We start from the raw sequence: 23,586 nt of genomic DNA, 5'->3' as shown, positions 1-23,586 counted from the left end.
CTCTCTCTCTCTCTCTCTCTCTCAAAAAAAAAAAAAAAAAAAAAAAAAAAAAAAAAAAAAAAACAATGCACTTACATAGGCTTATATATATGTTAATACTGGCTTAAGTTTTGCCCCGTTTTATTAAATAATTAATACCTTTGTAAACTAAAAAAAAAAAAAGTCTATATGTTAGGAAAATCGATAAATGCTGACTCAGCTTCAGCAGTAAAAACCTACTGGAGGGTTAACGAAATCTGGATTTTAGACTCCTCATGCTCTGTATGGCTTGCCTATTCCTCGAAAACAATTAATGAAACTTTATTCATCCCGTGGGTTGTGTTTTTGCAGACGGAGTTATTAATCAATAAATTTTATGACGCGCTGAAACCCATTCGATTTCATAAATACAGTGACATTAAATATTTTTTTTTACTCTATTAAGGAATTTTATAAGTTGGTGATAATATTTCCTGTCTGTAAACAAGATCGGTTTTGCATTTATTAATATAACGGATGCCTTCATTTCGCATCTATGACACAGTACCTACTGTGTACGTGATTGTTGAGTACCAAGGAGTCTCAGTTATTTATTTGTCATTTTATTTTCTCTGTTTTCTTTCTCTATATTTTTGTACGGCCATGCAAGTCTTCGGATGATCTCATTGAAAATTAATGTTTGCACCTTTAGAAATATAATTATACCAAATATAAAATAACAATACATATGTGAAAGTGCCTCCTTACTTTTGACAATCAAAATCAGAGAAAAAACTATTCAATTAATAAAGTATGTAAACTTTGCATTTTCACTACATAAGGAAATGCACAAAGGAAATCAGAAACATGCTCTAATTAAAAAAATGATTCACATTACGCAGAAACTGTGACGAGATTTTTGTTAAAATATTGATCTAAACCAGACTGCGCATTTCATTTTCGCCTCATTACTAAATGAAGTAAACTGACGTTCCCCAGAAGCATTAACACGATATTTGCTTCATTAGGTGCACTTGTCCTAGAGGAAATAAGGCTTACCTGAAGAGATGACGCGAAAGGCCTGAATCTGACATTTAGGATGGAGCTGCATAACCTGTGGAATCTACCTAGGTTATTCTCCAAGATTTCTATTGATTTATAAATTCAGAAGTTGAATATTTTCAATAGAAATTGACTGCACAATAATAAAGAAAACCACTTTTACAATAAAAATTAAGTGAATAACTGTAGCATGTCAAAATAAAGAAGGGATTCTGGGAGTCACAAAGATTATGAAAGTCCAAGGTACCATTCTGCTCTAATGAGGAACATTTAATGAACATATTCCATGATTGCAAACACAAGAGCACACAAAAATACACAAGAGGTTTACCAAAAACAATTTCATTAAGGCAAAAATCCCTTAATATACCTTATTATATCATGGTAATAATAAGTATTATTATTACCATGACAGTTAGATTATTTACCGATCACATTACTCTCAGGTGAAAAATATCCCTAACTAATTGGTGTTCTATATTTTCATAAATCAGCTTGAATTACCATTACCAAAAGACGCTGTTTAAATAAACTAATATATAGGCTCAACTAATAAAAAAGAGAAATGCTAATAACATCTCCTTTGTCATATGACTCTCACTAAATCTATCTTTACACAAAGGCCTACTGAAATGCGACACTGATATACAAAACTAGACTTCATTGACAAATTTAATGAAGATGATTCACACCCCCTATCAATGGCAAACATCACTAGAGAAAACGCTGTTTCTCAAACATGCATAGCCATTATTTTATGCCAAGTAATACTAGTGATTAACTCCCTTGTCATCAAGCAAAGTAATAAGGTCGTAACGACCACAATAAAAGTCACACTGTATGTAAAAGTAAAAAAATGCACAAATGGACAATTTCATTATGTAGACATCGTTCGGTTTTACTGCTTCTCAACCAGGGGTTTTCCCTCTGAAGTCTGGAAAAGATATCAATGTCACTGTGCGATTTTACTCACGTTCTATGGCTGTAAATAACGTATCTTCATACTGGCGGTTTCTTTAAACACTACACCAGGCTAGAACACGTCTGCCACGAGAGGTCGAAGCAGTCTCCCTCTGAGAGTCACTGTTTCTCTCATAAGTAACTCATGAGAGATCGCACACACACAAGCACATACCGCACCGGAAATCTGGGCGCTTCCGGTGCATTAGTTCAACGTTCTGTCATGCAGTTTCCATGTTCTAGGACCACGATCAAATAGTTCTCTGTATTTGACTAAGCAAATTCCAAAGTCAGCAAAAATCCACCTGCCGTGAGAGCCACTGACAGGTCATCACATATCTCACTGTTGTCCAACAAGAATCCAGACTTGCATTAATAATATATATATATATATATATATATATATATATATATATATATATATATATATATATATATATATATATATAGACCTAAAACGACATGGTGTATATTTTCTCTTATACTCTTCCATTACAGTTTACACATGTTGGAGTGTCAGCAGAGGCCGAGATTTCTAAAAATCCATTTTTAAACTGAATGCAATTTGAAACGTTGCACTTGCTGATCATAATTTTTAATACCTATCTGGAATATGAAATACATAAAACTATATATGGAGATAACTGAAAAAAAAATTTTTCAGATAATCTAAACTAGCTTTTATTTTAAAATGGGTAATTATACGTCATTGGATGTATTCTGAGGCATGAGCAATAACTGAGATGTACATTCGATAAGAATGGAAGATTATGTGGGAGGGGAAAAAAAAGACTCACTTTACTTCGAATTTTTCTTTTCAACTTAATGTTCTATCGATTAAAAAATTTAGCGGAGGTATTGGTAAGTCAATTTCACAGGGAGCCCTTCCAACGTCCTTTCAAATATTACTTAAATTTACCGTAAACCGAAATGGAGAGAGAGAGAGAGAGAGAGAGAGAGGAGAGAGAGAGAGAGAGGAGAGGAGGTACAGTAGTATCTCATTGTTTCATTTCTCTGTGCCCGGCGTTTCCATAACCCATTTTTGTTCCTAACAGAAGTCTAGAGACACGACGTCTCCTTAGGAGATTCCGCTCGTTGTCTTGCTAACCTCCTCCCCTCTTGCTACCCTCCTCCCCTCTCCCACATTCTCATAGCATCTCAGATGGTCATTTCAGAAGGTTGAGGGAGTGGCGATTGAATTGTTGGGGCTTTGGAGCGTCTAATTGATTGACTAATTAATCGTGCCAAGAAACGCCATCCGAGGGAGCCTTTATAGCATGAAGACAGCAGGAATCTACTACAAGATAGCTGTCGCAGCCAGCTGATTGCAGAATCCATTTATACGGCTTAGATAATTCATCTGAATCTATATATGACTTGTAATTGTGATGATTTTAAGTAAGTATACCTTAGTTTTACCAGACCACTGAGCTGATTAACAGCTCTCCTAGGGCTGAAGTGAAGCACCCATTGAAAGATTACCTGAATAATAATGATTATTTATAAAATACGTCCTTTCCACTTTAAATTATGTAACCGCCCATTTGGGGGCTGTCAACCCAAACATTAGATCGCTATTGGTCTTTCACCGCTCAAGTCAGTTATAATAGGGAGTTGGACAACAAGACAAAGCGATTCAGAAAATAAATAAAAATAAAAGTAGTAAACAGATCTAAATGTACTGAGAATAGGTGTTGCGGGCAATACTTTAAGGAAATAAAACGTGAATTATATAGTAAGAAAGTCGAGAAGATAGGATTGTCATTGAAAGCAAGAGCTAAAGCGCATCAGTCGAATTCTTTGACTCATTTGGCTTTAATGCGAATAAAAGACGAAATCAGTTGGTGCTTTTGAGATGATTTCTGAGAACAATTGAATGTAAAATGTACAAATGACAGAACGAACGCTGTGGGTACAAACCATTTTTCAAAAGGTTAGCACTGGTGAAAACGAGGACTAGAATGTTTTAGACGGTAGGACATTATTATACCTAAAATAAAAAGAGGAGACATGTTCATGGGATGTACATTCGAGAACTTACTGAACATGTGTCATTATTTTGACAGTGAACCTGGTCAAATACTGTTTAAACATTTCGATAATTGAACGTGTTACCACATCTTTATGTTGACGATTCGATGAATTATTTTCGCCTCATTTGTTGTAATGAATTCAACTTTTTGGAGTTAAAAGACTGATTACAATCAAATTCATTATTCTCCATTGGCGACAATTTAGATATCTGATTGGTAGCTCACAAAATTCGGTCACAAAATAGAAATGTAGAAAAGTTTAATGACTTTCCCTTTTGCTATCTTAGATTCCTAGCCCAACATCCGCACTAAAAGTGTTCCTTTCATTGACATTTCACGCACGAAATACAATTTACTTTTTCTCTTTGTGCGAGTCATGTCCAGAATGGGAAAAATCCATATATAGTCTGAATTCTACTTTTTTTTCCTCCCTCGACCAAAGGGGGAACGAAGAAGGGAACAGATTAAATAACGAAGTGGAATTTTTTTTTTGTTCTTAACTGAACAACGCGTCCATATTACCTAATGAGACAATTATTGATAAAAAAAAATTTAATCACCTATAAACGAATTTCCATTTCTTTCACGTTTTACCGTCAACCACGTCAAATCGATGGTCATGTACAAAAAAGATAAAAAAGAAAAACTTTTTACGCTTAGGTCAGGAAACAGAGCAAAAGGGAAGCAAAAATCAACATTATTGCTTCTGTGAATGAAATAGCAAGTTATCGGTGAGGTATCATTATTTATCAACTACAGACTAAGTTCCTCATTGGATGGGTCGATATCGTGCTCGGCTAACACTCTCCTAGGCCCGCGTTCGATTCTCCGGCCGGCCAACGAAGAATTAGAGGAATTTATTTCTGGTGATAGAAATTCATTTCTCGCTATAATGTGGTTCGGATTCCACAATAAGCTGTAGGTCCCGTTGCTAAGTAACCAATTGGTTTAAAGAGGCGAGTTAGTGCCTATCAGAAAAAAACTTCTAAACTTATACTGCTCTATAAAGTATTACCATCTGAATGGTCTTACTGACTCTCTCTCTCTCTCTCTCTCTCTCTCTCTCTCTCTCTCTCTCTCTCTCTCTGAATTCTAAATCCTTCTGAAGATCCACTTAAGTCCACTGTGTATTGCGACAAGACCTGTATACTGCGTATCGAGGAGAGCAATCTCTTGTCCATCAAATATAATTAAATTGAATCCTCGAAGCACAGTTGGGTCTTTGGAAGGCTTGAGCTCTTCCCCTATGAGAAAGTTTCTCATAAAAAAGAGTTACATAAGTTTACTATACAGATAAAATAAATTTTATCGTAATTCTCAGTAACACATGATGCAAACCTATCAATTACATTTTAAAAATGAAAAACAAAATAATGAACTTATAAAGCTTAATCTTGATCCGTTCAAAGAGACGTGAGATATTTACATGCATTAAATATAATAGTGATACTTGTACCTGATGGCTAGATAGCCTCAGAGAGAGAGAGAGAGAGAGAGAGAGAGAGAGAGAGAGAGAGAGAGAGAGAGAGAGAGAGAGAGCAATTAAAGTTAATATAAGCTATTATTTAATCAGTCTATTTTTCACAATATTTAATACTGTATATAAAGAAAAACTTTCGTTGTCAAATGGAATTCAACGCCGTCTCTGTCCCAACCGTCTATTTTTCTCTAAACGGGACGTCGAAGCTGGAAGTGGCAGAGGAAATGAAAGAGCCTTTCCCCACTCCGAAGGAATTTCTTGTCAGCCAAATTCGCTTTTTATTGAGATCTATAGTCTCACGAATGTCAGTGCATCTGGCCATACACGTATGCATGGAGGACATACCAGTATATGGAAATGTATTGTAGCTCAGATCGGCGATTTTAGTGGCAGAATGTTTTGAGTAAAGTCTTTTATACACACACACACACACACACACACACACACACACACACACACACACACACACACACACACACACATATATATATATATATATATATATATATATATATATATATATATATATATATATAGCATATGCATACATAACGTTGTTATAGATAATGTGTTTTTAATTCATTTATATTCTTGGTTAATACACCTCACTCTTAGGTAAATAAAAGAGTTTTTCGTGTCTTAATTCCTAAACTTGCTGCCGAAGTTTCTCGATGCTTCCTTTATACTGAAAGAAAAAGGTATTTTTTTTTTTAGTAGCCAGTTTAACGAGATATACATCGACACATATTTCCTTCAATTAACGATACAGTTAATGATGGAAGACTTAATGCAGCATCGAATAACAGATGAGTGTCTTTCAACATTTAATACAAATTGCATTTATGAAAACAACTCATAAAATTAATAGTAGTTTGATTATATATTTTCACAGAGTCTAAAAGGTGGGTTCTTTTAAGTTTTTTGGAAAAATTTTATTTCTGCAACGAAATCAGCAATTACCAGTTCGAGTGGCAAATTTAGATTAGGTTTTTCCTACAACAATCCGAGGTTTTTTATTAGATCCAGTCAGAATTTCAGCGCTTATAAATATGTAAATGGCTAAGTTAGTCCATTGCTGGAGAGAGAGAGAGAGAGAGAGAGAGAGAGAGAGAGAGAGAGAGAGAGAGAGAGAGAGAGAGAGAGAGAGAGCAAGTATTTCAAGAAGTTTCTAAAATTTTCTAATATCCATGGTCTGTAGATCCGAAAAAGACGGTAGATAGTTTTTTCCACTAGGGAAAACCATATGTATTTATCTTTAACTTAAATACTTACATTACCTCAAACACGGAAAATATCCTTGGAAACTCCTTCTCAGTTTAAAATTTGTATGCCTGTGTTTGCGGAGGAAGACTGCTTTACTTTTTTCTATTTTTGGTTCAGTTTCAGAAAATCTTTTCAGGATTCCTGTTTGTTTTGCAAACGAAAGCATTATCGTTGTTTGAACAGGATGGTTTACGCACCAAGGTAAGCCGGTAGTGAGGATTCTTTCATCTACCTTTCTTTTTCGCGAGTTTCTAAATCTTGTTCATCTCCCGCCATTGCTAAGTGTAATAGTGCAAGGTTATTCAAGAGCAGGTACAACTGAACTACGATCATCTTGAGCATTTTTGTTGGAGGCTCATTTTATTTTAGTGTATATCATTAATAAGACACGATGTCCCTTTGCGTATACAACATGGCATTATTTGAAATGTAAATTGCAACAATATCAGTTTCCTGAAGTACTGACAGAAATAATTAATGAAGGTTCGTGGAACGACAACCTAACCAAAAGTATTTTTTGAACAGAATTTCAGGGTTCTCGTCCAGGAATATAAAGTTCCCATCAAACGAGAAAACGATTATTAACCCAAAGGATTAACACCCGAATTCCTTAGGCATCGTCAGATGTCAGCACTAAGAACGTCAATATATCTCCTCTTCTCTCCGGGCTGAGTACACTACAGCATCAAACTTAATAACAGGATACCTTTTAACAGTATCAAACTAATAACAGAATACCTTTTAACAGCATCAAACTAAAACAATATCTTTTAACAGCACCAAACTAATAACAGAATACCTTTTAACAGCATCAAACTAATAACAGAATACCTTTTAACAGCATCAAGCTAATAGCAGAACACCTTTTAACAGCATCAAACTAATAGCAGAACACCTTTTAACAGCATCAAACTAATAGCAGAACACCTTTTAACAGCCTCAAACTAATAGCAGAACACCTTTTAACGGCATCAAACTAATAGCAGAATACCTTTTAACAGCATCAAATTAATATCAGAATACCTTTTAACAGCATCAAACTAATAGCAGAACACCTTTTAACAGCATCAAACTAATAACAGAATACCTTTTAACAGCATCAAACTAATAACAGAATACCTTTTAACAGCATCAAACTAAAAAAGAATACCTTTTAACGGCATCAAACTAACAACAGAATACCTTTTAACAACATGGCTATGAGTGAACGTGAACACTGAAGTTCCCGAAGTCTAATGTTAGGACAAATTTCTCCATACGAAAACCATTTACGAGAATGATCCGAAAGCATTTGGAAATCCATTTCCTCTGGAATCCCTCCAGTGGAGGAAATGTTTGCATCAAAGGCACGTAATAATGGCCTAAGGAATAGGCGATATCAGGTAGGGATGTTACCAACAGCGCATTAGTAGATGAGAGATAATTCATCAAACTAAAATTATCAGATTAATAGGAATGCATGTCATTAGGAATGCAACTTACGATGAATTAGCTGTTGTTGCAGATGTGTTGGTCTTAATACCAGCGCGAGCTATGATAAATGAACATTCGACGGTAGGATTCTCATGCTGGTAAACTGTGCGCCAATAATGACTGGATTATTATTATTATTATTATTATTATTATTATTATTATTATTATTATTATTATTATTCGCTAATGGTTATTATTGTTTAGTCAAATTCTAATGCGGCGTTTTGAGAGTAAGTTTTGGAATCACATGTAGGGTTAGTAGAAACTCAGTACCTAATTTACTATTCCTGCCAATAAAACGTTGTTTTTCACTGCTATCTCGTATGTGAATGTCCATGAAAACATGTCTCGTATATTTATTTCTTTATTTTGAGTATTTTAAGTGGTCATGTGCTCGAATTTTCCTTGTTTTCTCACATAAATTATGTGACCACTTTCTTGCCCTTCCTTTTTTGTATAATTTTTTTGCACCGATTCTTTTTCAGCTCTTCCTCTGAACCCTTGCTCTTGAATGACATTACGATCTGTCATGTCTATTTGAAGATATTTCACTTATCATAATTTTTGCTCTCTGAGCATATCTACAGACAATTTGCTATTTTCAACATTGACTCTAAGACGCATTTTTTAATTGTCGCTACTTATTCATCGGGAATATTTCATCCTATCTTTTGTACGTCTTTTTCATGAGCTCCTTGTGATCCATTTCTTAATTAGTATTATTCACCACTGTCAACATATTGTATCTAAGGGGCACTTCTTTTAGAATCATAATAGAATAATAGAAAAATGCGCCTTGGTCAACATACAAAAAGGCAAAGTGTCAAGGACTGAAGGGATAAAGCTCCTAGACGAGAATAGCATCAAACACATAGATGAGATAGGGTACAAATACCTGGGAATAATAGGAGAGGATATAAAACACCAAGAGATGAAGGACACGATCAGGAAAGAATATATGCAGAGACTTAAGGCGATACTCAAGTCAAAACTCAACGCCGGAAACATGATGAAAGCTATAAACACATGGAAAGTACCAGTAATCAGATACAGTGCCGGAGTAGTGGAGTGGACGAAGGCTGAACTCCGCAGCATAGAGCAGAAAACTAAAAAACACATGCCAATACACGGAGCACTACACCCCAGAGCAAATAAAGACAGCCTATACATAACACGAAAGAAAGTGGGGAGAGGGCTACTAAGCATAGAGGATGTGTCAACATCGAGAGCAGAGCACTGAGGCAATATCTGAAAACCAGTGAAGACGAATGGCTAAGGATTGCATGGGAAGATGGACTGATGAAAGTAGACGGAGACCCAGAAATATACAGAGAAAGGAGAATGAAAAACAGAACAGAGGAATAGCACAACAAACCAGTACACGAGACAGGTAAAAGAACTGGCCAGCGATGAAACATGGCAATGGCTACAGAGGGGAGAACTCAAGCAGGAAACAGAAGGAATGCTAACAGCGACACAAGATCAGGCCCTAAGAACCAGATATGTCCAAAGAACAATAGATAGAAATAACATATCACCCATATGCAGGAAGTGCAATATGAAAGACAAGACCATAAACCACATAACGAGCAAATGTCCGGCAATTGCACAGAACCAGCACAAAAAGAGGTATGATTCAGTAGCAAAAGCCTTCCACTGGAGCCTGTGCAAGAAACACCAGCTAGCTTGCAGTAATAAGTGGTATGAACACCAACCTGAGGGAGTGATAGAAAAGATCAGGCAAAGATCCTCTGGGAGTATGGTATCAGAGCAGATATGGTGATACGTGCCAATAGACCAGACGTGACGTTGATTGACAAAATCAAGAAGAAAATATCACTCATTGATGTTGCAATACCATGGGACACCAGGGTAGATGATAAAAAAAAAAAAAAAAAATTGATAAATATCAAGACCTGAAAATCGAAACAAGAAGGATATGAAATATGCCAGTGGAAACTGTACCCATAATCATAGGAACATTAGGCACGGTCCTAAGATCTCTGAGAAGGAATCTGGAAAAACTAGATGCCGAAGTAGCACCAGGACTCATGCAATAAAGTGTGCTACTAGAAACAGCGCACATTGTGAGAAAAGTGATGGATGCAACCTGGAGCCCCACACTATAGAAACCATCCAGTTAAATAGGATGACTGTGACAGACCAAAATGATAATAATAATAATAATAATAATAATAATAATAATAATAATAATAATAATGACAAAAGTACTGCAGAAGGTGGATGCTGGGTACCAGCTCAAGAAAGGAGGCAACAGAATTAACCATCTGATGTTCATGGACGACATCAAGCTATATGGTAAGAGCAGCAAGGAAATACATACCCTAATCCAGACTGTAAGGATTGTATCTGAGGATATCAGGATGGAGTTTGGAATAGAAAAATGCGGCTTGGTCGTCAACGTGCAAAAAGGCAATATGAAGACAAGACCATAAACCACATAGCAAGCGAATCTCCGGTGCTTGCACAAAACCAGTGTGGGCATGCGCATTCAACCAAGCGGCCTGCCTGCTGATGAATCATACCACACCTTGGAGAGAGTGCCACGCGATTGACACAAGGTCAGAAGAAAACACAAAATCCCGAGATGATGTTGTCGGCAAATATTTCCAACATTGTTATAGTCACCTCTTTGATACTGTACCAATTTATTCACCAAAACACTGTTCATTTAGCTATGTACATAGATTTCACAACTTTATGTTTTATACTAATATAATTGTATGTTTGCTTCTGTGAAGAAACAGAGAGGCCTAAGCTTAATCCATTTTTCCTTACTTGTCAAAGGTTGGGGCTACGTTATGACCTGCATGGGTGTTTGACTTGTGTGAATTTTGGATGAATTAATCAGTTGTAATCTGACCTATGCTTTTGCTTACACCTCAGTCTCATACTGGTGACCCTGGAGTGACCCAAGGAGCCTGACACAGAGATGACCGATTACGCCAACGAACTCCACATCATCAGCAGCTGCCTCCATCCAATTGCTGCCCTTCATGCCCCACCACCCAGAAGCATGGATTTTTAGGGCGGAAACTATTTCCCGCACAAAGAAGATCACCTCATCGATGCAGAAAGCAGATGCAGTCCTCTAATTCCTGCCAGACAATGTATTTGAATAAATAGCAGCATAGCTTGAGGAACTAGACACCCCAGTTACATATGACATCCTGAAGGACCAGCTGAAGTCATCCTTCAGCATCCCACCAGCCCAAAGAGCAAAGAAGTTCCTGAACCACGTAGGGACACTAACAGGCAACAAAGACCATTCTGTGTAGTATACGTGGATGATATACTAATATTCAGCCCGAACATAAAGCACCACCTCAAACATGTGAGAGAAGTCTTAAAACGACTGAAAGAAAATGGGTTAATAGTGAGAGAAGACAAGTGTGAATGGGAAAAACAAACTGTCGATTTTTCAGGACACTAAGTGAGCTGAGACAGCATAAAACCGCTGCCTGAAAAAATAAAAGAAATAACAGAGTTCCCCAAACCAAGAACAGTAAAAGTGGTATAAGAGTTCTCAGGGCTCATAAACTACTACCACCGATTCATTCCTAACTTAACAAGGATCATGAGCCCCATATATCAGTGTCTGAAAGGGAAGAAAAAACAATTAATTTGGACAAGTGAACAAGACAATGCATTTAGGTTAGCAGAAGAAACAATAAAAAAATTCAACACTAATTTCTCCATTACCCAACAGATCCATCATGTTGCCAACCGATGCAAGCAACAAGGACATGGAGGATGGTCACTACCCTTTAGCTTTCTACAGCAAAAAGCCAACGAAGACAGAGCAGAAATACTCAATGTTTGACAGAGAACTCCAAGCAGTCTGCAAAACAGTCTGACACTTCCACCACATACTATGCCTTCACGAAAGTAGCAGACGTGTCGTCAGCGTGTCAACAAAGGCACATGTCAACGATAGCAGAATACTCCTGCACGATGAAGTACCTGAAGGGCTCATCAAATACCGTGGCGGATGCCCTCTCCAGAATCTGTGCCTACACAATCCAGCTTGGGATCCCATATACCAGGATAGCAGACGTGCAGAGGGAAGACGAGGGACTGCAACAACTGCTGTGGATAAATCCCGTTCTCAAATGGAGTGACCTGTCAATCAACGAAGGAACAGCGACCATCACCTGCAAAACGAGTATGGGACCCCCGCACCCTTACTTGCCAGAGGGTTGAAGGAAGAGAGCTTTTGGCCTCACCCACAACCTATCCAACCCATCTGGCCAATCCACCACCAGAATGATAGCAGAGCAGTATATATGGTGGGGCATGAGAAAGGATGTCAAGACATGGGCAAGACAATGCATCCTGTGCCAAACGTCAAAAATCATGAGGCACATGGAGAGCGGGATAGAAGAACACAAGACAACATCCCGCCACCTTGCCCACACTCACGTCGACATCAGAGGGGTACAAATATCTATTCACGATAATAGATAGGAATACAGGGTGGCCAGAAGCAATCCCCATCCAGCAGTAAATGGCGGAAAGCTGAGTTGAAGCCCTTACTGACTGGGTCAGTAGGCACAGTGTTCCCCATTTCATCACCAGCAACTGGGGTGCGATCTTCACCTCCGTCCTGTGGAACGCCCTTGCCAATAGTTTGGGAACCAAAATAATGCACCCGCCACCTACAACCATGAATAATCGAGACTACATAGATCTGATAAAACATACCATATTATCTAAGTTGGGTCAAATGATGGCCACGTGACAAATTTTGTCTAGATCAGTCGGGTGGTTACCACATAAGTTACAATGGGAAGGGGGACTGGGGGAAGGGGAAGGGAGGTACAGCTTTGAAACCTACCCTATTATTAAGTTGGGTCAAGCAATGGCCATGTGCCAAATATTGTCTAGATTGGTCAAGCGTTTACCACATAAGTTACAAAGGAAAGGGGGACGGTGGAAGGGGAAGTGGGTACAGATCTGAAACCTACCCTGTTATCTAAGCTGGGTCAAATGAATGGCCACTTGCCAAATTTTGTGTAGATTGCTCAAGTGGTTGCCACATAAGTTACAAAGGGAAGGGAGATGGGGGAAGGGGAAGGTGATATGGGTTTGAAGCCTACCCTATTATCTTATTTGGGGGGAAAATAATGGCCATGTGCCATATTTTATCTACATCAGTCAAACGTTTGCCACATAAGTTACAAGTGGAAGGGGGGAGGGGGATGGAGAAGGTGAAGGAGTAAGGGTGTGAAACCTACCCTATTATCTAAGTTGGGTCAAATGATGGTTACCAAATAAGTTACAAAGGGAAGGGGGAAGTATGACTTGGGAAGGGGAGAGGGAAGGAGATACGGGTTTGAAACCTACCCTATTATATAAGCTGGGTCAAATGATGGCCACGGGCCAAATTTTGTTTAGATCGGTCGAGCGGCTCGGATTTCCATAGGGCACAAATTTACAAATATGCATACAAACATTCACTTTATATATATATATATATATATATATATATATATATATATATATATATTTTATATATATATTATATATATTAAAGCATTTTACTCATTTTCGTTAACAGCACAAGTCTGCTATCATTTATAAAAAAAAATAAAAAAAGTGTTCCACAAGAAAGGGCTCTCTTATGGTTTCATTCCTGGGCTTAGCACCGTGACAGAATAGCTGCAAATCGCTGATTTTAGATGAGATAATAAACAAGTAAAAAATGCGCCAATGTTTCTTCTGAGCAATCGAGTTTTCTGTACACCGTATAATTCCGTATGAAACTTTCAGCCACGGCCCATGAAATTCTTAGCCGCAGCCTATGAAACTCAGCCACGGTCCGGTGGTGGCCTGTGTTGTTGGTATCTATAGCAGTACCAGAAGTACGATTATGGCTAAGTTTAACCTTAAATCAAATAACTACTGAGGCTAGAGGGCTGCAATTTGGTATGTTTGATGATTGGAGGGTGGATGATCAACATATCGATTTGCAGCCCTCTAGCCTCAGTAGTTTTTAAGATCTGACGGCGGACAAAAAAAGTGTGGACGGATAGACAAAGCCATCTAAACAGTTTTCGTTTACAGTAAACTAAAATCTACCTTAAAATTCGACTAAAGATCAATTTGTAACCAGTTTCTGGGGACAATATAAGCTCTAACGAAGAAATTATCTTAGAACTCAATTGATTTCATTACTAGTCCTCATCTGAAACATACAACTGGAATAATGTCTCCACCGTGTTAACATTAGTTGCAATATCAACGCTTTGCTGCATTAGGTACCAGAGTAAAAACAACATTTGCATAACAATGCACTTACCTTGGGATGCAGCTTGTTGTGCTTCGCGGCAGCAAATGTCAGTGGCCCAACATCACGGACAGTCCTGAAATGAAAAAAACTTTTTTCATGAGTGTATAGGTTTCCATTTCAAATATAGCACATGGATAGGACTTTGAAATGCCAACTGTCTACCGAAAGTAAAAATGAAAAAGTGAAGTGAACAGGGAACTTACTTCATGACTTTATGCAAACTTTGTAGATTTTTTCACACAAACGTAGTTTGACTTACGTCGAGCTGTTCACTATTCTACCTTATATATATGGCCATGTGTGTGAATATCAAAATTGCATGACAGAATATAAATATATAATATATATATACACCTAAGTAGGTATCAGCAATTTAGTTCAATAAATCCTGTACGAACCATTCAAGTGTTAACCAAGATTACGTGATTTTAAGCGCACTTCCAATGGTAGTTTTAGAGCGCAAATCTGCAACCCTTTGTACAATAACCTCCCAGTGTTATGATAGTGTGGATTTGACAATCAATATGAAGAGCGCCGTATGACTACGAGTGTCTGCACAAATATACATAGGATAAATGAGCTAACTGTTAACTGTGCTATAGTCGGTTCATTTCATCAGTCTCCACCCACGGGTGTAGATGTGGCAATGCGGATAGGTAGCACGTGATTGGCTGACAGTTAACTTTTCTGATAGTGTTGGCTTCTTGCAATAAAAATCACTTCTTAAGTAACATAACTGAATGTTTATATTTACAAAGGACCCTTGCCCCTTTTATAAATCATAAGCATGCTGATTTGTATCGAAAATATACCAACACAAGCGTACGAAAGACGAGCTTCTATAAAACAGTCTACTTAGATCATACACAAACGAACGATGAGCTTTCAAAAATTATGATTTATATCATCAGTATGGCCTAGGCTACACTGTGACCTAAGCTACGCTCACAAGTTGTTCAGTCATAAGATTCTCATATCATTCAAGCTTTACTCAATGTACAGTTTTATTGCATGCATATAAAAATAACTGTAATATGATACTAAAAGCAATATCTACGTCCTTAAACTGAAAAATAATCTTTAATATTGTTTACCACTAGAATATGGAACATGGACCAATGCTATACTGGTTTGCCAGATACTGTATTCTACTGACCTTCAGTTAATCACATATTCATTCCATTTTAGTCAAAATTACTTTTTATTGTAACCTTTATCTAAGTATCATTACAATGAAAGACAATATAAACGAAAAATGTAAGTCTAGGCCAGCCTTTTTATGCCGTATGAATGTAAACATCACCTTCAGGCTGGTGGGAACTGAATGGGTTTTCAGACTTATGTTCGGTAATTTATTTGACTAATTATTACCGAAAGTGGCCAATCACTGAGCTATTATAATGATTTGTACACTCAAGGAAATAATATATAAATATGCAAAGTATTCTGAAAAAAAAAAACACGATGCCATTGCCATCATACCACGTATAAACTGAAATTTCCCGCCTTCCAGCCAATGCTACAGTGGCTGTTCCATTCACCTCCCCTAGACTCTCGATGGCCACATAGACAGCTGTATTTCATGCTGTTTCGAATATTAACCTATTCGTGTAATTTACATGGAAGAAATTATTAAGATACCGTTGATTCCCACTTGCAAAACCAGATATCTTTTTATTTACCCACAAAGAAATCAACAATTATTGAAAGTCCATCGTTCGTTTATGTTTGATGTGCGTAGATAGTTTGACAAAAGCTGGTCCTTCGTGTGCTTGTACTGTTATTTATCGAGATAAATCGGCATTTTTATAATACCTCTAAGAAGGTGTGACGGTTCTTTGCATATATATAATAATACTGAAGAAACAGTTTGCATCTTAAATCACTGTACGCCTACTATATCAGAAACATTGTGTTTCCATCGTCACCCGTCCAAAGTCACATTTTTTAAATACCTTTTTTTTAATAGTGTAAAATATGGTCAATACGATGAATAAACTCTACAAAAAAAAAAAAACTTCGTTGAGAGAAATATTACCAGTTTAACTCTCTTCCCACCATATCAAAACAACATTCTGAAGTGGTCGTTAACAACAGTATTACAAACCTCACGTGCCTCCCAAAATACTCAGCATATACACAACGTTTCTCGGACCGGTTGGTCACAAACTCCTCTCCTCGAGGGATGCAATAAGGAGAGTTCTTTAAAGTCACAATCACGGTTAATAGAGATAATGATGTATGAGACGTCATTCTTTCCAAGGAAAAGTTTGATATATCGAGATTAAAAGTAAGAGAGAAGAATCATTAACATTATTAGGTACTAGGTAAAAACATAAGCCTAAGTAGGCTAGGTCTAATGCACGAGATTAGGTTTTAAAAGTACATTGTAAGAGCAACTGACAATATTTCCTTTTAGGATTGATGTTGAGGTGAAATCCAACGAGTGTATTTCAGTGGTTATCAGGACACTTCCTTATTTATTTTATATACAAATATCTCTTCATAGTTGTATAATGTGCTGTGATGTACTTACATATAAGCCCTCTACTAAGCTCTGTTTTTCCCTCGTTTTGGTAGCTTTTTTTTTTTATATTCCAGACAACATTTTACTTCCACGTGTATATATACCCGTATCGTATTTTATTATACATTTTCGGGGAAATGGAAACTACCGTGAAAGGGCGAGATTTGTTGAAAACTAGGCCTATATATATCTTTGCGTACACCCAATCTCTGGCGATTTCAAATGAAAATACGTTATAATGTACTTTTGATTTAATAAAAGCTGCTCTCTTCAAGGAGTGGAGTAGAGACTGAATGTTTTAATCACATGAGATTAGCCTTTCAATGGTTTCAACTAAACTCACCTTTCACTCGTGTTTCTTCCCAGCGCTTCTTTCAGCTTCAGGATTTGATGTGCTTGATATCCTTAACCTTGTGCGCATCTGCAATAGCTATAGGGTCTTTCCAAAGCAGAAAAATATCCTTTTCGACCAAACGATGTCACTTAAGAGCAAAAATGGCGAGCAGAGGAGTTGGTTTAACACACAAGAGCCAGTACACAACTACCTGGTTCGTGTCGCTTACCAAGGGATTCAGAGCCGATGAAACACGGTTTTTCGGCAACACCGTTTTATCAAAGCATCGGATAAAGGTGAAAGTTGGTAAATGTATATTTTATAACGTTAACTAATTTTTACAAATATTATTTAGTACCTAAGTTCGATAGTTTTGATATTTATGGAGTAAAATGAAGGCGCCGATGCCAGAACCGAGAATATCACAGACAAGGATCCTAAAATAATTCGTGACGTAAGCAAAATATGACGTCATGAGAAGTGCCGTTCTTTTTCCGTTTCAAAAAACCCGCCGTTTTCTTCCTGAGGTAAAAGAGGCTATACATTTGGAGTAATGATAAAGTCAAGGTTTTTAGCATTTTTTATTCATTTTTTTAGACTAACTAATCTTATTAGTGGGAATCAAAATCCTTAATTGTATTGGTTTCTGTTGTTCAGTAATTTAATCGCATTCAGGGGAAATAATAAATAAGTAATATTATAATTACGGCTTCAATTTCATCATCGCCAGAAGAATTTTACATTCGCACATGTTCTTGGGAATCATTTCACAGCAGGATAAATTATCATGACAATGTAAATAATTTTTCATACATACTGTAGTTTATATTGGTTTATTAACACACAATATGGTACGAAATTTTATTTGAAGAAATTTGTTCTACATTGCATGTAGAATGTAGGCCTACTATGAGCCATTTGATGACCTGTGGTACTAGCACTTGCTGATGTTCATATATATATACTGTATATACATACATACATATACAGTATATATACACTATATATATACATATATATACAGTATATAGCTTATATATAAAAGTGAATGTTTACAAGTGCGTATATTTGTATACTTGTAGCTTTGCGCGCTATAGAAATCCGAACCGCTTGACGGAACTAAACAAAATTTGGCAAGTGACCATCATTTAACCCAAATTATATAACAGGGTAGGTTTCAAATCCGTACCCCCTCTCCCTTCCCATTCCACTTCCCTCTTCCCTTTGTAACTTAAGTGGTAAATAAACTGTACGGGTTTATCATACCTCATTTCATGTACTCGATGCCATAGAAATATATTATTGAAAATGCTTTACTTTCCTGTGATTAATAATTATGTATCAAGGTTTGTGTTTTGGGTTTAGTGGGGGTGTATTTAGGTTTAGTGGATGGTTGTGCTTAGGTTTAGTGGGGGGTGTGTTTAGGTTTAGTGGGGGTGTGCTTAGGTTTACTCAGGGTGTTTCAGTTAAGTGAGGGTATGTTTAAGTTTAGTGGAGGCTAAATGGGAAAGTCACTGCAGTAATTTCTAGATAATATGAACAGTCGCCACAGTAATACCTGGATAAAAGGGACAGACAGCACAGTAATACCTGGATAAAAGGGACAGTCACCACAGTAATGTCTAGATAAAATGGACAGTCGCCACAGTAATACCTGAATAAAAGCGACGGCCAGCGCAGTAATACCTGGATAAAAAGGTCAGGAAGCACTGAGTCAACACCTGAGAAAGCAAGGGGCTGGCCCAATTCTCTCGCTTGAAAACAAAAATCCCGAAATTATACTTCCGACTCCTTTGTAAAGTTCTCACCATTTCGCTCCTTTGCCTCTACATATATTTGGTAAACAAAATTAATTTCCAGAGCACCAATCTTTTGGTTTGAGTCATAAATCTAGAGTAGGGTTAAAAACATACTCTTCTTCTTTTTTCGTGTTACCATCAATCGTAAAATTATGCAAATACACCGCTTCCATTCTTCATTCTACTGCTATTTCTCCCTCTTCTTTTAACCTCTTTGCTATATTCTTGCTCACATTCACTTTCAATTTCCGCCACTTGAAACATTTCCCAACTCTTTCAACAGTCTCGACATTTCTCTGCAGTGTATATCGGAACACATCACCCACTACAAACTTCATTCACAACCCCTTTTCATATAGCAGGATCCTGGTAAACTGATCCCTTCGCTTTCCGTTTCGTGGGGCTCTCTGCCCGAGAGTAAATAGAGGCTTAAGAGAAAGACTAAAATGTTGAAGTGCACTGGGCATTAGCATACCAAATTGACATGAGGAAAAAAAACGAGACCTTTTCGATAAAAGGCGTTTTCAGAAAAATTATACCGTATGATAAATGCTCTTTTGCCGGTATGCTAATCATTAGCTTTCTTGAAAAGAATAAAAGAGGAAATAACTTTTATATGCATTATGGTGGCTTGCTATTAGGTATCAAAATGATCTCTCATCACTCACATGCACCCAGATGATTACTTCTTAATGGCTTTATTTTATAATGAAAGAGGCATGTGGGAATTTTGTTTATTTCGAATGGAATTTCACGTAGGTTTATTTTAGAACAGAAATCGCATTTGAACGGTAATGAATTAACTCACAGTTACTGTCAATGTTGAGGATGTAACTATACACAGCTTGCTACATTGTTACTGGTTAAGGAGGTAAAGATGAAACGTCGCTGTTTAATCCCAAATCGGGAAAACAAAACCCCTCCCTTAGGTTTTTACAGCTTTAATCAGGAGAGTAATGCCAAAAATAAAAAATAATGAAGCGAAGGGGACCGTAGTTTTTGAGGGAAGCAAATTTATCATCAAAACAAAAATAACTCTAAAGATTGAAAAATTTTTGACAGAAGCGTTGGGACATTTGTCTGAAATAGTCACATACTTTTGCTACATGCCTAGTGAAATTATATTATGAAAACCCTAATCATTATAAGCAAATTATAGGTCCCAAGAAATGAAGCTAATTGCAAGGGAATATTGAACACTCCTTGATATGCAAACCCCAAAAGAGTAAGAAGGGAATCAAAAGAGTTATTGAGCTTCAAGGGGGAGAGAGAGAGAGAGAGAGAGAGAGAGAGAGAGAGAGAGAGAGAGAGAGAGAGAGAGAGAGAGAGACCCAAATAACCTTAAACATCTGGACATATAGCACGTTACAAAAACGACCTAAATTACCTTGAACATCCGGACATGGAATATAACACACAAATGACCGAAAATATCTTGAACATCAAGACAATCACTCTAGCACACTGAATGACAGACATTAATATGAGAAGTAGAAACCCCAAGAAGAAGCCGAAGAGATCAAGAATTAAAACATGGGATCTTAAAAAAAAAAGAAAAATGTTAGTGTGACCTCTGTCTTCTTCCAGCTGATTAATATAACGCTCAGATTCTCTGGCAATAATATGGATTCAGTGCAAGACGTTTCTGCTATGGCTGAGGTCAGTTTGATTTTGTTAGCAACCGTGAGCATCGTTTCCTAACTTGGGACAGATCTGGAACAGATCAGGAAATCAGTATAAACTCAGACCCACAGCTTTAGAGTACTGCTTCGCTGAGGCCTCTTGACAACCGGGAAAAAATAAAGTAGTGCTGGATTCAGAAAAATGTCTGAAATAAAGGTTAACCTTCACGTAATCATAGGTCGTCCAGCATTTATACGATTTATGATAACTGGCTAATAAAAGCCCCTTACGATTAAATTAAAGAGGCGTACCATAGTGGGCATTCCACCTTCAATATATAATTGTATTCGGTTGGAAAATACGAAATGGACAACGATTCATTCAAGTTTTATACTACGAATAACGAGGTCCTTGGCATCTGTGACCTTTCGGTAAAAGCTGAACATTTTATATTTGCTGAATATGAATATCATTCATGAACGTGGCTTTACATAAGACCATCTATTACCACAGTACTGTATTATTTCTGATAAAAAATCTGGCGAGATAAATGTGAAACAAGTACCTCTAAAGCACACAATATGACCAAGAACAAAAAATGAAGATATTTTGATTAAAAAAAAAATCACATGAAACACCGTTCATTAAATTGAAGCCGATGAATACCATACTTTTAATTATGTTCGCTGGAAAATTCCAATCAGGATTTGCACCCATCACTGAATTGTGGTGAGATAGCTAAATATTTCCGTTATATTCAGACAATTATGACATAATTAATACTGACGGGAAAAACTCATGATATCGGTAATGGAAATTTCAACGTTGGTCAGATGAATGTGAAATAATGGCAAATTGAGTATATACATATATATATATATATATATATATATATATATATATATATATATATATATATATATATATATACACGATCAAGAGTTCATGGAAAGCTGTTCTAATATATATAAATATATATATATATATATATATATATATATATATATATATATATATATATATATATATATATATATGATCAGGAGTTCATGGAAACGTGTTCTAATTGCATACATTCATTTAAGAGCTGACGTTTCATCATCGCTTGATGCATTTTCAAGGCTGAAGAAGCGGTTAAAAATCAATAAATACTTGTATATATAATGTGAAATGTATATACAAAATTTATTTCACCTTATAAAAGTGTGCAATTAGAACGACTTTTCATGAACTCTTAATTGTGTATCACCTGAGCTACTACTCCTCTCATCCGATGCATATATATATATATATATATATATATATATATATATATATATATATATATATATATATATATATATATATATATACATTATATACAGTGCAAACGAAGCCTCTAGCTGCAGAGAAGCAAGGCAAGGAGTGCCTCCCACAAGGCACCAGCAAAGTAGCAGACTCAGACGACTAATAGTACTACAAACGAAGCCTCTAGCTGCAGAGAAGCAAGGCAGTGAGTGCCTCCCACAAGGCACTAGCGAAGTAGCAGACTCAGACGACTAATAGTACTACAAACGAAGCCTCTAGCTGCAGTGAAGCAAGGCAGTGAGTGCCTCCCACAAGGCACCAGCGATGTAGCAGACTCAGACGACTAACAGCGCTACAAACGAAACCTCTAGCTGCAGAGAAGCAAGGCAAGGAGTGCCTCCCACAAGGCACCAGCAAAGTAGCAGACTCAGACGACTAATAGTACTACAAACGAAGCCTCTAGCTGCAGTGAAGCAAGGCAGTGAGTGCCTCCTACAAGGCACCAGCGATGTAGCAGACTCAGACGACTAACAGCGCTACAAACGAAACCTCTAGCAGCAGAGAGGCAAGGCAGAGAGTGCCTCCCACCAAGCACAGACATAACAGACGTTAGGGAAGAGGTGAGTCCCACACATGAGACCTCCGGTTGAACAGAATGTATACAATTTAGGCCGAAGGCCGAGCGCTGGCACCAATGAGGTCATTCGGCGCTGAAAGGAAAACTTAGAGTAAGATGTTTAAAAGGTGTAACAGGGGGAAAACCTCGCAGTTCCACTGTAAAACATTGTTTGAAGAGGGTGGAAAGTAAGATAGAAGAAACAATATGAATGGAGGTACAGTAAAAGGAATGAAAGTGGTTGCAGCTAGGGGTCCAAAGGAACGCTGCAAGGAACCTTAAGCAATGCATACAGTGCACTGCGTGAGGTGCACTGACAGCACTGCCCCCCCTACGGTGACCTCCGGTTGAAGGCCCCCACAAGTAGAAGAAAAATTCTTCGACGTCGACCAAGCAACACAGGTTTATACGGAGCTCCTTCACAAGGAACTAAAAAGTAGAAACACACCGCCATCATTCATGTCCAGTTTTTTGCATTATTTCCAGATTCTAATTATTCTAACTTTCGAATCTGAGCCTTTCTAAGTGTTGGATGATTCGGACCTTCTCCAACTCAGTAAAAAGTCAGCCATACACAAACGGGAAATAGTTTTACTCCTCTTAGTTCTGTTCTTCTTGCATATTTAAGGAGATGTGTTTTTATTTCCCCTCATTAGGAGACTAGGTTGAGTACGTATGTTTACCTTCGATATTGCAACAAGCAAATAACCCACATGTATATATCCCTTTGGTATCGCATGTTTTGAGTTTCTACGTGTGTGGTTTGCCAATATTTACAGAGCTGTCAGGGAATACGGTTAGCATTTTAGTGAGAGAGAGAGAGAGAGAGAGAGAGAGAGAGAGAGAGAGAGAGAGAGA

At 37.2% G+C, this 23,586-nt stretch overlaps 1 long non-coding RNA gene across 2 annotated transcripts in view; it reads right to left on the bottom strand.

The window, feature by feature from the left end:
* The window catches only part of LOC136825661 (uncharacterized), a 274,947-nt gene that overhangs the window by 96,637 nt on the left and 154,724 nt on the right, over positions 1–23,586 (bottom strand). For both annotated transcript variants that reach the window (XR_010849391.1, XR_010849390.1), the window contains exon 3: positions 14,552–14,615. This is a non-coding gene — a long non-coding RNA (uncharacterized lncRNA). The remainder of the gene's footprint in view (positions 1–14,551; positions 14,616–23,586) is intronic.

This window comes from Macrobrachium rosenbergii, chromosome 39, assembly GCF_040412425.1.
Source record: "Macrobrachium rosenbergii isolate ZJJX-2024 chromosome 39, ASM4041242v1, whole genome shotgun sequence".
NCBI classification, from domain to species: Eukaryota; Metazoa; Arthropoda; class Malacostraca; order Decapoda; family Palaemonidae; genus Macrobrachium; species Macrobrachium rosenbergii.
The sequence above is the reverse complement of the archived record's forward strand: the minus strand, read 5'-3'. Positions and strand labels throughout refer to the sequence as shown.